The 16,085-nt window shown below is 41.3% G+C and overlaps 1 protein-coding gene across 4 annotated transcripts in view; it reads left to right on the top strand.

Annotated features, from left to right (window-relative positions):
• The window catches only part of ankib1a (ankyrin repeat and IBR domain containing 1a), a 166,867-nt gene that overhangs the window by 36,648 nt on the left and 114,134 nt on the right, over window positions 1–16,085 (top strand). The window lies entirely within an intron of this gene.

Genomic DNA, 16,085 nt, shown 5'->3' with positions numbered 1-16,085 from the left:
AATGTAGAGTATAGGCTACAGTCTATTTGCATAAAATAGAATTTACAACACCTATTTGCAAAAAGAACTGGAGGTCTGTCACAAATGAAAAACTTAAAACTTCAGGGATGTTTATGTCAGTGTCACTGTCAGTGTACCATTACAGCAGCAGCTTGTTTTGCTGTAGTGTCTTAAGAACATAAGAAATAGGAGCAGGAGTAGGCCATTCAGCCCCTCAAGCCTGCCCTGCAATAAGATCATGGCTGATCTGTCACAGTCCTCAACTTCTCTTTTGGGCCTGCTCCACCTAACCCTCGACTCCCCGAGATTTCAAAAATCTGTCTACCTCCTTAAATACATTTAGTGACCTAGCTGCCACAACTCTCTGAGGCAGAGAATTCCACAGATTCCCGACCCTCCGAGATGAAATTCCTTCGCATCTCAGTTTTAAATGTGTGCCCCCTTATTCTGTAACTATGTCCCCTAGTTCGAGATTCCCCAACTAGTGGAAACCTCTTCTCAACATCTACCCTGTCAAGCCCCCTTAAAATCTTAAATGTTTCTATAAGATCACCTCTCATTCTTCTAAACTCCAATGAATTGAGGCCTAACCTGTTTAGTAGCCATTTTCGATTAAACAGCCCCTTCATCCCAGGAATCGGCCTTTTCTGAACTGCCTCCAATGCTAGTATATCCTTCTTTAAATACGGGGACCAAAACTGTACGCAGTACTCCAGGTGTGGTCTCACCAACACCCTGTACAGTTGTAACAGGATTTCCCTATTTTTAAACTCTAACCCCCTAGCAATAAAGGCCAAAATTCCATTTGCCTTCCTAATTACTTGCTGCACCTGCATGCTAACCTTTTGTGTTTCATGCACAAGAACACCCAGATCCCTCTGTACTGTAGTATTTTGTAGTCTTTCTCCATCTAAATAATCTGCCTTTTGATTCTTCCTACCAAAGTGGATGTCCTCACTCTTCCCCACATTGAACCCCATCTGCCAAATTTTTGCCCACTCACTTAACCTAACTATATCCCTTTGCAGATTCTTTCTGTCCTCATCACAACATACCTTTCCACTTATTTTTGTATCGGCAGCAAATTTGGATCACTACACTCTGTCCCTTCCTCTAAGTCATTAATGTAGATAGTAAATAGCTGAGGCCCTAGGCCCGATCCTTGTGGCACCCCACTAGTTACAGCTTTCCAACCTGAAAAAGACCCATTGATCCTGACTCTCTGCCTTCTGTGTGTTAGTCAATCCTCAATCCATGCCAACACATTACCCCCAATACCCTGAGCTCCTATTTTGTGCAATAACCTTTTATGTGTCACCTTATCAAATGCTTTCTGAAAATCCAAATACACTACATCTACTGGTTCCCCTTTATCCACTCTGCTTGTTATATTCTCAAAGAACTCTAACAAATTTGTCAAACATGATTTCCCTTTCATGAAACCATGTTGACTGTGCTTGATAGCAGGATATTTAGAAAAACATAATGCAATTTTTTCCTTAATAATGGACTCGAGCATTTTCCCAATGACTGTTAAGCTAACTAGTCTATAGTTTTCTGCTTTCCCTCTCCCTCCTTCTTGAATAGGGGTGTCACATTAGCGGTTTTCCAATCCACTGGCACCCTACCGGAATCCAATGAGTTTTGGTATATTATGACTAATGCCTCCACTATCTCTGCTGCCACTTCTTTTAAAACCCTTGCGGTTCACAACTGGAAATAGCCTAGGAAAGGGATGCCAAACCACAGAAGAAGAGCTGGTCTTCCACAACTGGTGGACACAGGAGAAACTGGAGTGTATATTGGGCACAGAGTTACATGATTTTATTTGATAGGTTTAATTTATTTGTAATTTGGGTGTCTATTGATTTGTACCACTTTAAAAAGGGGGTACTTTTGTTTGACACTGGAGATCTCTTAATCATCCAATGAAAAGAGTAGAGGAGATGCAAGATTTTAAAGGAGGAGAGCGAAGCAGAGGGATTTAGAAAAAGTTTGAGAGTGCATCCAAACTATCTGAAGGCTCCGCAATCAAATGCGAAGATGAGAGGTTATTAAATAATTCTTTGGGGGCCAGGGAGCCAGTAGGTCAGCAAGAGCAGGAGTCCTGAATGAGTAGGATAGGACATGGTGGCCCCATTGGCAATGAATTGGATTTTGTGGAGAATGGGAGGCCAGAAAAGAGCAAATAGAATAATCAAGTCTAGTGGTGAGTAAAGCATAGCAAAGTGTGGAGGTGGGCAATTTTACCAAAATAAGGATAAGCAGTCTTGGTGACAGATAAGATCAAACAAGACATTGATTTTCCACCATCTTGTTCAGTCTCGGCAAGTGATTGAGGAGGGCTTGGGATGCAATCAGTGGTGAAGGAATAGAGTTTATGAGCCAGCCAAAAACAAAAAATGACTTTTGTCTTCCGATGTTAAATTGGAGGAAGTTGTAGCTCATCCAGGATTGTCAGAAAGGCTGTCTGACAACATGCGAGGTAATGAGCAGGATGTGAACTTCAGGTTAAATAGTACTTTAGAGGTGGTTGATGGTCAGGGACAGGAGGATGTGACTGAGTCAGGCAGGTATGGGGGTCCAGGATGTAGTGATGGAGCCTCAGCCCTTCTCATCCCTGCTGGATGAGGTATTGGTTGCTTGTATGGATGAGAACGAGTGCAGGAAGGATGGGCAAACTGACCACGGTGCAAGAGACCATTCAAGTTGGGGGAGTAAAAAGGAATGTGGTAGGGGGTGGTATAGTTAGGGGAATAAAAACTGTTCCTTGTAGCTGAGAACAGGAGTTCTGCCGGGGACTGGGACATCCCCTTGCGGCTGGAAAAGAACTTGGAGTGGAGCAGGTGGGGTGGTGGGAATCCAGTTGATGTGGTCCATTAGGAACCAACTATATAGAACTAAGAATGAGATTCTGCTGAGGAAGTTTGAGGAACTGGGGACTAAATTAATAAACACAGCCTTTAGGGTAGATTGGTCAAGCAGATTAGAGAAATAAGTGCATGGCTCAGAGTGATGTTGGACAAGGGGGTTTGATTCATGGAACACTAGCTGCAGTAATGGGGAAAGAAGGAGTTGTTACGTTGCGATGGACTCCACTTAAACAGGACTGGGATCAGTGTCCTGGCAAATTGTATAACTAGGGCATAAAAATAAAAGGGATGAAGTGGGTGGGGGGGGTGGTCAGATTAAGGGAAATTTAGAAATCGAAAGAGAAAATTCGAGTTAATAGAACAGTGTAGCAATTTGGTTAAAGACAAGCAGAGTGCGACAGGAAGGGACAGAGATCTTAACAGCAATAGTACAGCAGCAAATGTAAAGAATAGTTGTTTAAAAATAAATGAAAGGCTCTTTAGCTGAATGCTAACAACATTTGTAACAAGATAGACAAACTAGGGCATAAATAGAGATAAATGGGTTTTATCTAATCACCATTACAGAGACATGGTTGCACGGTGACAATGGTTGGGAAATAAATATTCCAGGGTACTTAACATTTCAAAAAGACAGGAAGAATGGAAAGGAGGAGGAGGAGTCTGATAATGAAGATTGATATAAGGACAGTAGTAAGAAAGGGTCTTGGCTCAGAACATCAGGAGGTAGAATCAATATGGGGGGAGATTAGGAATAATAAGTGTCAGAAGCACACATGGGAGTAGTTTCTAAGCTCCCTAACACTAGTTATACTGTTGGACAGAGCATTAAGGAAGAAATAATTGGAGCTTGTAAGAAAAGCAGTGTAATGAGTATCGGGACTTAAATCTTCAGATAAGCAAGACAAATCAAATTGACAAAGGTATTCTGGAAGATCAGTCTGTAGAATGCTTTCGTGACAGCCTCCTGGAATAATAAGTTGTAGAACAAACTAGGGGTTAGGCTGTTTTGGATCTAGTATTGTGTAATGAGCCAGGGTTAATAATCTCATAGTAAAAGATCCTCTGGGTAAAAGTGATCATAATACATATTAATATAATTAATGCATAATATTCATATTAAGTTTGAGTGCGACATACTCGAGTCCAAAGCAAGAATCTTGAAGCCAATTATGTGGCTGAGGGAAGAGCTGGCTAAAGTTAATTGGCTAATTAGACTAAACGGTGTGGGGAACATTTAAAGAAATAATTCCAATTGTTCAATTAAATTCCATTAAAAAGCAAAAACTCTGAGAAAGATCCATCCATGGCTTAACACTGAGGTTAAGGATAGTATAAAATTTCAAGAAGAGGTTTGTAACATCACGAAGAATGATAACGAGCCTGAAGGTTAAGAGTTTAGAAACCAGCAAAAGGTGACCAAAAAGTTGATCAGCGAAAAAATAGAATGAGTCAACTAGCTAGAAATATAAAAACAGATTATAAGAACTTTACGAATATATGAAAAGGAGTAGCTAAAATAAACTTTGGTCCCTTAAAGGCAGTGACGGGAGTAATTATCATGGGGAATGAGAAAATGGTAGACGTTGAACAAATATTTTGTCTGTTTTCACAGTAAAAGACATCAGTTACATACCAGAAATAGAGGGCAATTAAGGGGCCAATAAGTGAGGAACTTAAGGTAATTAATATAGTGGAGAAAATGTATGAAAGAAACTTAATGGACTAAAAGCCGATAAATCCTTGGGACCTAATGGCCAATATCCTAGGGTTCTAAAAGAAGATAGCTGCAGAGATAGTGAATGCACTGGGGTTACGATTTTCCAAAATTTCCTAGATTCTAGAATGGTCCCGGTGAATTGCAAGTTATCAAATATAACACCGCTGTTTAAGAAAGGAGGGAGAGAGAAAACTGGGAACTACAGGCCAGTTAGCCTGACATCAATCATTGGAAAATTGTAGAAACCTATTAAGCAAGACTTAAGAATGCACTTAGAAAATCATAGCATAATCAGACAGTCAATATGGTTTTATGGAAACAAAAATGTGTTCAACAAATTTATTAAGAGTTTTTTGAAAATTTAACTAGTCATAGAGTTATACAGCACAGAAACAGGCCCTTCAGCCCGTCGTGTCTGTGCCAGCCATCAAGCACCTACCTATTCTAATCCCATTTTCCAGCACTAGGCCCGCAGCCTTGTATGCTATGGCATTTCAAGTGCTCATCTAAATGCTACTTAAATGTTGTGATGGTTCCTGCCTCTACCACCTCTTCAGGCAGTGCGTTCCAGATTCCAACCACCCTCTGGGTGAAAATATTTTTCCTCAAATCCCCTCTAAACCTTCTGCCCCTTACCTTAAATCTATGCCCCCTGGTTATTGATGCCTCCATTAAGGGAAAAAGTTTTTTCCTATCTAATCTATCAATGCCTCTCATAATTTTGTATATCTCAATCATGTCCCCCTCAGCCTTCTCTGCTCTGAGGAAAACAACCCTAACCTTTTCAGTCTCTCTTCATAGCTGAAACGCTCCAGCCCAGGCAACATCCTGGTGAATCTCCTCGGCACCCTCTCCAGTGCAATCACATCCTTCCTATAGTGTGGTTCCCAGAACTGTACACAGTACTCCAGCTGTGGTCTAACTAGCGTTTTTATACAGCTCCATCATAACCTCCCTGCTCTTATATTCTATGCCTCAGCTAATAAAGGCAAGTATCCCGTATAACTTCCTAACCACCTTATCGACCTGTGCTGCTGCCTTCAGTGATCTATGAACAAGTACACCAAGGTCCCTCTGACCTACTGTCCTTCCTATGGTCCTACCATCCATTGTATATTCCCTTGCCTTGTTAGTCCTCCTAAAATACATCACCTCACATGCATCACCTAGTAAGGTAGATAAAAGGGATCCAGTAGATGTAGAAAACTTGAATTTCCAAAAGGCATTAGATAAGGTGCCACACTAAAGATGAGGGCTCATGGAGATGGCGATAATATATTAGCAGAGATGGAGGATTGACAAACGGGACGTTTTCTAGTTGGCAGGCTGTAATTAGTGGAGTGCCGCAAGGATCTAAAGTTAAATATACTTGCCTTGAAGATGGTACACCAAAGGTTCATTGGTTGGTTCCTGGGATGAGAGGATTATCCTATGATGAGAGGCTGAGTAAATTGGGCCTATACTCTCTGGAATTTAGAGGAATGAGATCATCTCATTGAAACACAAGATTCTGAAGGGGCTAGATAGGGTAGACACTGAAAGATTATTTCCGCTGGTCGAGGAATCTAAAACACGGGAGCACAGTCTCGGGATAAGGGTTTGATCATTTAGGACTGAGATGAGAAATTTTTTCACTCAATAGGTTGTGAATCTTGAGCATTCTCTATCCCAGAGGGCTGTGGATGCTCCATCCTTGAATATATTCAAGGCTGAGATAGATAGAATTGTAGTCTCTCGGAATCGAAGGATACCAAGAGTGGGTGGGAAAGTGGTGTTGAGAGGCTAGAAGACTTTATCGTGACTTTTTTTTGAAGAGATGTGTGATGACTGTAATTTCAAGATGGAGTTGCATGGCATTTGAGAAAAATGAACTATTTATAATGTTAACTAGCATGAGAACCAGAAGGTGCCATTGGGTGGTTAGAAGTTGTGTGGAAAGAATCCAGGACACATGGAGCAAAAGTAAGGAGAGGGCATGTGGTGGTGGGGGGCAGTGGATTGGAAGTGGTTGAGAGCAGAGGTGAGAAGAATGGGAGGCAGAGGCAATTGCATGAACTAGATGGCATTAGATGGTCATGTTTGAGCCAAATACTGCTTGATTGTACATAGTGTTCATATGTTTTATTTTTGAGAAGCATGATTTGTCTCTGATTAGGGTCTTTAACAAATGTAACTGCAAATTGTTTTCATAAAGGTTCTGTTGACTTCACTAGATACCAAACATTATTGGCTTTACACACCCATATCTCATTTCTTAAGTTCAAGTGAGTCTGGAATAATTTTTGGTAACAAAAACTTGTATTTTTTTCCAGCACGCTTATGAGTTAGTAACAAGCCCAAATTTTTTTTTCCACTGTTAAGTATCTCTTTTGGTGTTGATTTTAGCTTTTTGGAAAAGTATCCCACTGGCCTTTCTATGCTTGATTCATCATCTTGGAACAGGACTGCATCGACCCCACGGTCACGAGCATCAATTGCTGCCTTGGAGGGCTTAGTGAAATCTGGGGCAGCCAACACTGGTTCATTAATCAAAATGGCTTTCAGTCTCTCAAAAGATGCTTGGCACTCCCCTGACCATATTGCCTTGGTTTTCTTTTTTTTTTAAGCAAATCAGTGGAGCAGCTATACTAAAATTTGGTAGAAACCACACATCCCAAAAACCATATGATTTCTCGCTTGGTCTTGGGGGTAGGGATCTCCACCAATGCTTGTACTTTGCTGTTCTTGGCAACACTTGTCCTTGCCTGACTATATGCCCAAGGTAGGTTATCCTCACTATTGCAAATTCACTTTTGGCAAGGTTTATCACCAAATCAGCCAATTGTAATTTTCTAAACAGAGCTTCTAGTTGATCCAAGTGGTCCTTGCAAGTGTCACTGTATACCAGCACAACAAGGTAAACCACATAGTTAGGAACACTGGCTATTACTTGGTTCATTAGTCTCTGAAAAGTGGCTGGGGCATTTTTTAGCCCAAATGATATCACTCGGCATTGGAAAAGACTGTCTGGTGTGACACAAGCCAATATTTCTTTAGCTCAGGGTATTAAAGGAACCTGCCAGTATCCCATTAACAAATCTGTTTTTGTAAGAAATGTGGCACTGCCCACTCTTGTCAATACAGTCTTCCAAGCGAGTAATTGGGCAGAGGTCTGCCTTTGTTACTGCATTAGCCTTTCTGTAGTCTATGCAGAATCTAATTGAACCGTCAGGTTTAGGCACTAATACGACTCGGAAATTCCAGCTGCTTTGACTGGGTTCAATTAAGTGGTTTTCCAACATATATTGGATTTCTGAAACCTGGGCCTGTTTCTCTGGACTTAAGCGATAAGGATGCTGTTTTATAGGAAAGGACTCCCCTACATCCACATATATGGCTAAGGTTGTACATCCTGGTTTGTCCCTACAGACTTCTTTAAATGCTGTGAGTAGCTTTGTTGGGTCTTCTCATTGTTTTGCATCTAAATATGAAAGCATAGTGTCCAAACTCCCTAACAATTCAGTATTAGTAGGATAGTAGGAGCTTCAATTTGAGAATTGTCTAGGCCTCCTGCCTCATCCTCATTATCCCTTTCATCCTTCACTGTCCTTACTACCTGACATACCTGTGCTTGCTTATCCTCCTCCCGGCGATGATATTGTTTCAACATATTGATAGGACACAGGCGATATGTTTTCCAGCGATCTGGGGTGTCAATCAAATAATTTACCTTACCAATTCTTTTGACCACTTTATATGGACCACTGAACCGTGCTTTCAGCAGTTCACCCTGTCAAGGCAGTATTACTAACACATCATCCCATGGTTGAAATGTTCGGGTTTTGACATGCTTGTCTGCCTATTTCTTGGTTGTTTGGGAAGCTTTTAGGTGTTCCTGAGCCACTTTGCAGATCGTGAGCCACTCTTGCAACACACACATTTGTCTCTCTGTTCTAAAAACCTTTCTTTGATTAGTTTCAGAGGATCTCTTACCTCATGTCCATAAACTAATTCAAAAGGGTTAAAACCAATAGACTCATTAGGTGAATCCCTAGTGGCAAACAAAATAAATTGTAGCCCTTTATCCGAATCATGGGAATATTCATGACCATATGTCCTGATCATTGTTTTGAGGGTCTGATGATACTGTTCTAAACCCCTTGTGTCTGTGAGTGGTATGCTGAAGGATTTAACTCTGTAATACCCAAATTACCTATAACTTTGTGAAAAATTTTAGACATAAAATTGGAACCTTGATCTGACTAAATCTCAATCAGTAATCCATATTTAGTGAAGAACTGGGTGAACTTCTCTACCATGACCTTAGCAGAAATTGTTGTCAAAGGAAAGGCCTCTGGGAACCAAGTAGCCATATCCATGATAGTGAGTATATATTGGTGTCCTGCTTTTGTTTTCAATAAAGGTCCCACACAGTCTACCAACACCCCTGCTAAATGGTTCCCCAAAAACTGGTCTGGGAATTAGAGATGCTGATTTTATGGCGGGTTGCGGTTTTCCCACAGTCTGGCACATATGGCACGTTTTACAATACTGCACCACGTCCTTGGAAAGACCTGACCAGTACAAATGTCGACCTATACGTGATTGGGTCTTCCAGATTCCCACATGTCCCGCCATAGGAATTTCATGGACTATTGTTAATATTTCCTGGTGATACTTGGGCGGTACCACTATCTGGTGAACAAACGTCTAGTTTTCATCCGCAGGTCTATGAGGAGGTCTACACTTCCTCATCAGAATTCTGTTTTTAACATAGAAGCATTCCGGAACTCCCTTTGCCTCAATTTCCGTTAGAGCCGATTGTGCCATATTATTTAACTCTGGATTGGCTTGCTGAGCCTTGATCAGAGAATACTTACTGAATGTTTCCTTAGGATTATCCAAATCACCAAAGAAAGTTTCAGATACTCAGCTATCTGTCTGTGGTGCCTGTTTGACCTCCGACAGTGGAATTTGTTTAGTCATTGCTCAGTTCACTACACATGAAGAAAAATTCCTGGAAACTTTTCCTGCAACTGTTCAGTCTCTTTGACTTCACTTGGTCTTTCCGAAACTACTGGAGAAGGTACAACCTTCACTCCGGCCTAATCATTCACCAGGTGTAGGTCAACTCCATCTACAGGCAAATTATGAATAACTCCTTCGGTTACAGTTCCAGACATTAGGTCACACTCCAGATGAACCCGATACAAAGGTACGGGTACATGCTCCTTGCCAATACCATTCACTAAAACCTTGGCATTCAATGTGCTCTCTGGACAAGTTATGTCTTTTGCTAGCAAAAGATTCTGGGTGGCTCCTATATCCCCAAGTATAACTACAGGTTTATCTGCTTCATTTGAGGGATAAGGAGTTACTTTTCCTTTTGACGAGAATTGCCTATAACTCTCTGGTATCTTGTTCACATCCCCCCGCACTCACAGTGGTTTTTATACTTGGCCTTATAGCTGCAGTCAGAGCTGCAGCCTGACCTGTCATACTCTCGGTCAGAGCCCCTTTCTCTGCATTGGCCTTGTGCACCCCAATAAGTCCCATGGGTTTACCCCACAACTTCCAACATTTTGCATGAAGGTGTCCCAGCTTGTGACAATGGAAACACTGAGGCTTGCAGACCTCACTTCAACCCTCTGCATCTTCCTTTCTGGCTTGAGAAGGAGATCCCAGGGTGTTCCCAGTTGTCCCTTTTTGTCCTCCGCTACTTGCCTTCCTTTCACCCTCCCACCTTCTATCCTTCTCGGGTTTATGGGGGTGACGGAGAAAAGGTTTGGGCTTGTAAAAAAAACGCTCGTGATCATCAGCAGTCAGCTGCCTGTCTGGCCGTTGAAACCTTCTGGTTCTCTACATGGGTTCTTAGTAACAAAGACAGTGAATTTTTTTTAATCTTCCATGAGAATTGTTTCCCTATGTTTCTCATCTATGGCCTCTACCTTTAGTGCCCGCATCCAACAATCAAAATTAATTTGCTTTACCCTCTCAGATTCTGTATAAGTCTGCCCAGGCTGTCTCCAGAGTTTCTGCCTATAAGCTTCAGGGATTAACTCATAAGCAGCGTGAAAAGCCCTTTTTGCCATCTCATAATCTGCAGAAGCCTCCTCAGAAAGCATGGCATAAACTTCATGAGCTATGCTCATCAACCTGCTTTGCATGAGCAGTGTCCAGCTTTCCTTCAGCCACTTCATCTGTCTAGCTGTCTTTTCAAAAGAAATGAAAAATGCCTCTACGTCCCTTTCCTCAAACTTGGGGAGGGCTTGCACAAAGTTAAACAGCTCTCCACTGAGTCCTGGTCTGGAGTCAGATCTTTACTCACGAGAATTTTCCTCTGAGTCAAGGCCATTCTTTTTGTCTTAGTTCCAGCTTTTTAAATTCGAATTCCCTTCTTTCTTACTCTCTTTCCACCACTTGCTCCATTTGAAATTGTAGTTCAAGTTGTTTTATTTCTTTTTTCTTTTCAAGCTCAAGTTTTTTAGTTTCCGATTCTCTTTCCTTTTGAATTGCTTTTTTCTTTTCCTCTTTTCCTTTTCCCTTTCAAGTTCAAACTGCTTCATCTGCAGCTGAATCCTAGCTAATTCAGCTGAACTACTATCTGGATCGCCTTTTTCTTCCAATTTCAGATTCTGTGCTATTACTTCAATTCTGTCTGATTTCTTAGCCCCTGGTTTTAACTCTAAAGCCAACATTTCTGCCAATTCCTTTACCTTAAGCCTTGGTTAAGTTTCTCAAATAACTCCTGATAAGTTGTCCTCCAGAAAGGTCAGAGCAACTGACAAATCCATACTGGTAACATAAACTTTACTCTAATGCACAATAAACCTGGTTTTCCGTTTTCCTCTTTTCAATTTTTATTACCCCACTTACAATTGCAGGTCGTCGGCTTTGGGTTATCTCGCACGTTGCCCCCAATTATATGCTACGACCAAGACGGGAGGAATGCACTGTCTTCCTCTCATTCTACTTCTCCACAGGTCACAACATATATTTAAATGTTTACCTAGTTATGGTCAATCATATACTCTACTCTTTATCCCAGAATAAAATTCACCAAGCAGGTTTCTTAAACTGATAATTTTATTGTTTAGTAATTTTAAAACAAGACTTGTCCAGTAAAGAAGCAAAGCATTAATACACAGATGGAAATATGAAAGTTCCCTTTTTAAATACCCAACACACTCTCACTGGTTAAGGGGGGGAAAGACCTTTTTTCTGCAGAAGTCTTTTACAAGCAAAGACAAAAAAAATACTTTGGCCAACTACTTGTTTGTTCTTGAAGAAAAAGGATGAGATATGTTGTGTCCCAAAAATGGCATAGAGTCTGGCATCTGAGTACAGGGCAGTTCTTTTCAGGCGATGTCGAGAATCAGTCTGGCAAGCCTTCCAGGGGAGTCTCAGGAAAAATGCGGCATTAGGGGTTTTAGCTCTCTCACACATCAGGGGCTTTAGCTCTCACAGCTCTCTGTAAATATCTTCCTCGCCAAGTCACGAAGGTTTCTGTTATTTATTGAGCTTAAGGCATGTGACATCCAGTGAAGGTTTGTTCACATTCACAGCTGGATGTGGAGAAAGAAGGGTGTTTTGAAATGGGGATGTATTTGGTACCAGTTTGCCACTACAGGTCTTAAAACTCAGTGTCAGTATAAAATTCTTAACACCGTAATGAATGCAGCATTTTTTCACATTTAGGAGCTTATTTCATTACTCTTTTATCATTAATTCTATGATTTGCATGAGTGTAATAACTGAAATCTCCTCTGCTATTTATGTTTCAAGCATAACACCTGCCAGCCTGTTTCAGCAAGGAGCAGCTGGTGACCTGACCTCATGGGTGTTTTGAATATGATTCTAGCTGGCAGCTGTCTAATCAGCAGAAAAAAAAACTTTGGAGCTGATGTTGAGTGAATATGAGAATTGATGAAAACATTTGTGCTGGCAGTTTTGAACTGCCAATTGTTTTTGCTTGAAAAACGCCTCACCAGGATCAGAGATGTCAGTGCTGCTAGGGAATAGAACAGTTTTTCCACCCACTGTTCAGCTGTTGAGACAGCCTTATTGCATATGATATCTGTTACTGTGCTGCAGCCTGAGCAGTGTATCCTGTACTGTATGCCATTTTCACTGGTTCAGTCAGCTGAAGGAAGCATGCTCAACCACCTCTGTTGTACCTTCATAACACTGCAGATTTATTGCTAAGTTGGTCCCAAGTGAATCTGAAATTTGTGCTGTGGCCTCAAGCCCACTACGAACTAGATTGAGCCTTCAAGTTTAAAAAATATTCACCCAGGATATAGGGGATACTTAAATTCCATCAATCAGGTGGATTGATGAAACAGAAGATTTATTTTTGCCACTGCCTTGAGTTATGACCTCTGAGATTGTTAATGTGAAATATATAAGATATGAACCCCCAAGACAAATTTCAAGAATTACACGACAAGATTTCACATTTTAAGACTTTTATTCTAGCAACTAAAAGAAATCCTCAATTAACTTTAAGTAGCTGATGACCCAAATTACAAAGAAAGGTGTTTTCTTTACTTATTAAAATACTTGAAAACCTCATTCCACACTTGTACCTTATACAGTCCTTTTTGATGGCAAAAACCTTTGCAGTTAAAAGTCCAAAGCACTTAACAGTTGCAATGGGTTGGCTCTCCCAGACCTTTTCAAATCTGTGTCCTCTTTGCTCACTTCTCCGAGCACTTCTGATCTGGACGTCTGTGAGTAAGGTGTTTGCCGATGATCCTGTTCTTCTATTTCTCCACAAGCTTCAACTTTCGAAACAGTTTAGAGTTTTCGCAGCTTTTTGCTATATCCTCCTCCGAGAGCAGGTGTTGTTTGTTGTTTTTTCTTAGTCTGCTGTGAGGCTGCAACCATGGAGTTCCCTTCTTACAGCCTGTCTTCCTTCAGAAAGTCTGTTAAATTTATCTGGACTCTGAAGTCAGTAGCTGTTTATACTATTCCAATATGCAGAGTCTTTTTTATTTTATTCATTCATGGGATGTGGGCGTCCGTGGTCAGGCCACCATTTATTGCCCTTGAGAAGGTGGTGGTGAGCTGCCTTCTTGAACCGCTGCAGTCCATGTGAGGTAGGTACACCCACAGTGCTGTTAGGAAGGGAGTTCCAAGATTTTGACCCAGCAACAGTGAAGGAACGGCGACATAGTTCCAAGTCAGGATGGTGTGTAGCTTGGAGGGAAACTTGCAGGTGGTGGTGTTCCAATGCATTTGCGGTCCTTCTCTTTCTAGTTGGTAGAGGTCGTGGGTTTGGAAGGTGCTGTCTAAGGAGCCTTGGTGCATTGCTGCAGTGCATCTTGTAGATGGTACACACTGCTGCCATTATGCGTCGGTAGTGCAGGGAGTGAATGTTATTGGATGGGGTGCCAATCAAGCGGGCTGTTTTGTCCTGGATAGTATCGAGCTTCTTGAGTGTTGTTGGAGCTGCACCCATCCAGGCAAGTGGAGAGTATTCCATCACACTCCTGACTTGTGCCTTGTAGATGGCGGATAGGCTTCGGGGAGTCAGGAGATGAGTTACTCGCTGCAGGATTCCTAGCCTCTGACCTGCTCTTGTAGCCACGGTGTTTATATGGCTACTCCAGTTCAGTTTCTGGTCAATGGTAGCCCCTAGGTTGTTGATAATGAGGGATTCAGCGATGGTAATGCCATTGAATGACCAGGGGAGATGGTTAGATTCTCTCTTGGTGGGGATGGTCATTGCCCGGCACTTGTGTGGCACGAATGTTACTTGCCACTTATCAGTCCAAGCCTGGATATTGTCCAGTCTTGCTGCATTTCTACAACGACTGCTTCAGCATCTGAGGGCTCTCGAATGGTGCTGAACGTTGTGCAATCATCAGCGAACATCACTTCTGACCTAATGATTGAAGGAAGGTAATTGATGAAGCAGCTGAAGATGGTTGGGCCTAGGATACTACCCTGAGGAACTCCTGCAGTGATGTTCTGGAGCTCAGATGATTGACCTCCAACAACCACAACCATCTTCCTTTACGCTAGATTTGACTCCAACCAGCGGAGAGTTTTCCCCCTGATTCCCATTGACTTCAGTTTTGCTAGAGCTCCTTGATGCCATACTCGGTCACAGAGTCACTTGGGCCTTCTATTTTTCCCAGTTGTTAACAGCTGTCTGCTACATTGGCATCATCCGAATTACTGACTTTATTTTATGACCCGAAAGTCTAGGATGGTACGACCCATTGTTCTTCAGGTGTTAGCCTTGCAGTCTCTGTTTTCTGTTGTCCTGATAACCAAATCTTCTGTCTTGTCCTTTCGCAGAGTGGATGTGAGGTCACCTGACCTTCTGGACTCCATCTTGAACGTTTAAAGAAAATCTCAATTTTTAAAACATAATGTTACAAGGTCTTGTGTTCATAACACTTGTACCTGATAAATGAAAAGTTGGCAAAATTAAGCTCTATAATAAATTAAACTATATACTTGAAAAATACTTTTGTTCAATACTTTTTTAGCCAGTGGTAATTTTGTAGGCAAATACTCGGTGAATTTTTTAGTACATTAGTTTTCCAGTGTTTTATTAATGGTTGTATTTTTTCATTTGCATCGAATAAGCAAAAGGTCAAGTTTATAAATCTATTTCATGTGAAATAGGGAACATTTTGTCCTGTATTTTGCAGTTATAATGACAGAGAAGCAGTCATCGTTCCCAGTCATTACTCCTCTAAGTGACAGTAGCTTCTGGAGTCCACACATGTGCAGCTAAACACAGAAATCCAGAATTTACTCAGTGATTCTGCACTTTCCCCATAGGGTGTGCTGTTGAAGTCCTTCCCATGGCCCCCACATTCTCCAATCAAATGGAAGTCATTGAACTGACCAGAACGTGCCCTTTTACACTATTAGTCTGACTGTAAAAAAATTTGGAAAAAGTTGGATCTTGTTCAATGAGTTGTAATTGAGTTTTTAAAGGCATACTAGGTTCATAAATACTGCTAAATAACCTCACTGTCCATAGAAAAACTAATTGTATGCGGTGAAATGTCGAGTTTCTCATTCAAAAATATCACTTCTTTAAATTTTTGTTTGCCATTTCAGCTTCTACCTTAATCCCATGTGTATGCCCCAATCATTTATTTCACTGTCTGTAAAACTTTAATCATAAGTGAAGGATGATCAGTGCATTTTACTTCTTGGTTTGCTGTTAGTGAGAATACTTCAATTTGATTGGCTGCTATCCTTGTTTGTTGACATGACTATTGCTGGATGCCTGACAATCCCCTTGATTTGGCACCAGATTCAAATGGATGGGAAAGAGGAAATCCACGCCATAGCGGTTGCTGGACATTTGTGGGCCGTTTTCTTCAAGGTCAGCAGTGAGTGCCGTCATTTCACCGCTGGTTATGGAACCTGGGCCTTTGTTTTCTTTTTAATTTTTAACTTATTTAACAAGTTTGATATACCATGATTGGTATTCACCCAGCAAGATTGTTCTGTGCACTAAAATGTGAAATTTAACTAGAGGG

Source organism: Heterodontus francisci, chromosome 2, assembly GCF_036365525.1.
Source record: "Heterodontus francisci isolate sHetFra1 chromosome 2, sHetFra1.hap1, whole genome shotgun sequence".
Lineage (NCBI taxonomy): Eukaryota > Metazoa > Chordata > Chondrichthyes > Heterodontiformes > Heterodontidae > Heterodontus > Heterodontus francisci.
Note: the sequence above shows the minus strand (reverse complement) of the source record. Positions and strands in the feature narration are given on the sequence as shown.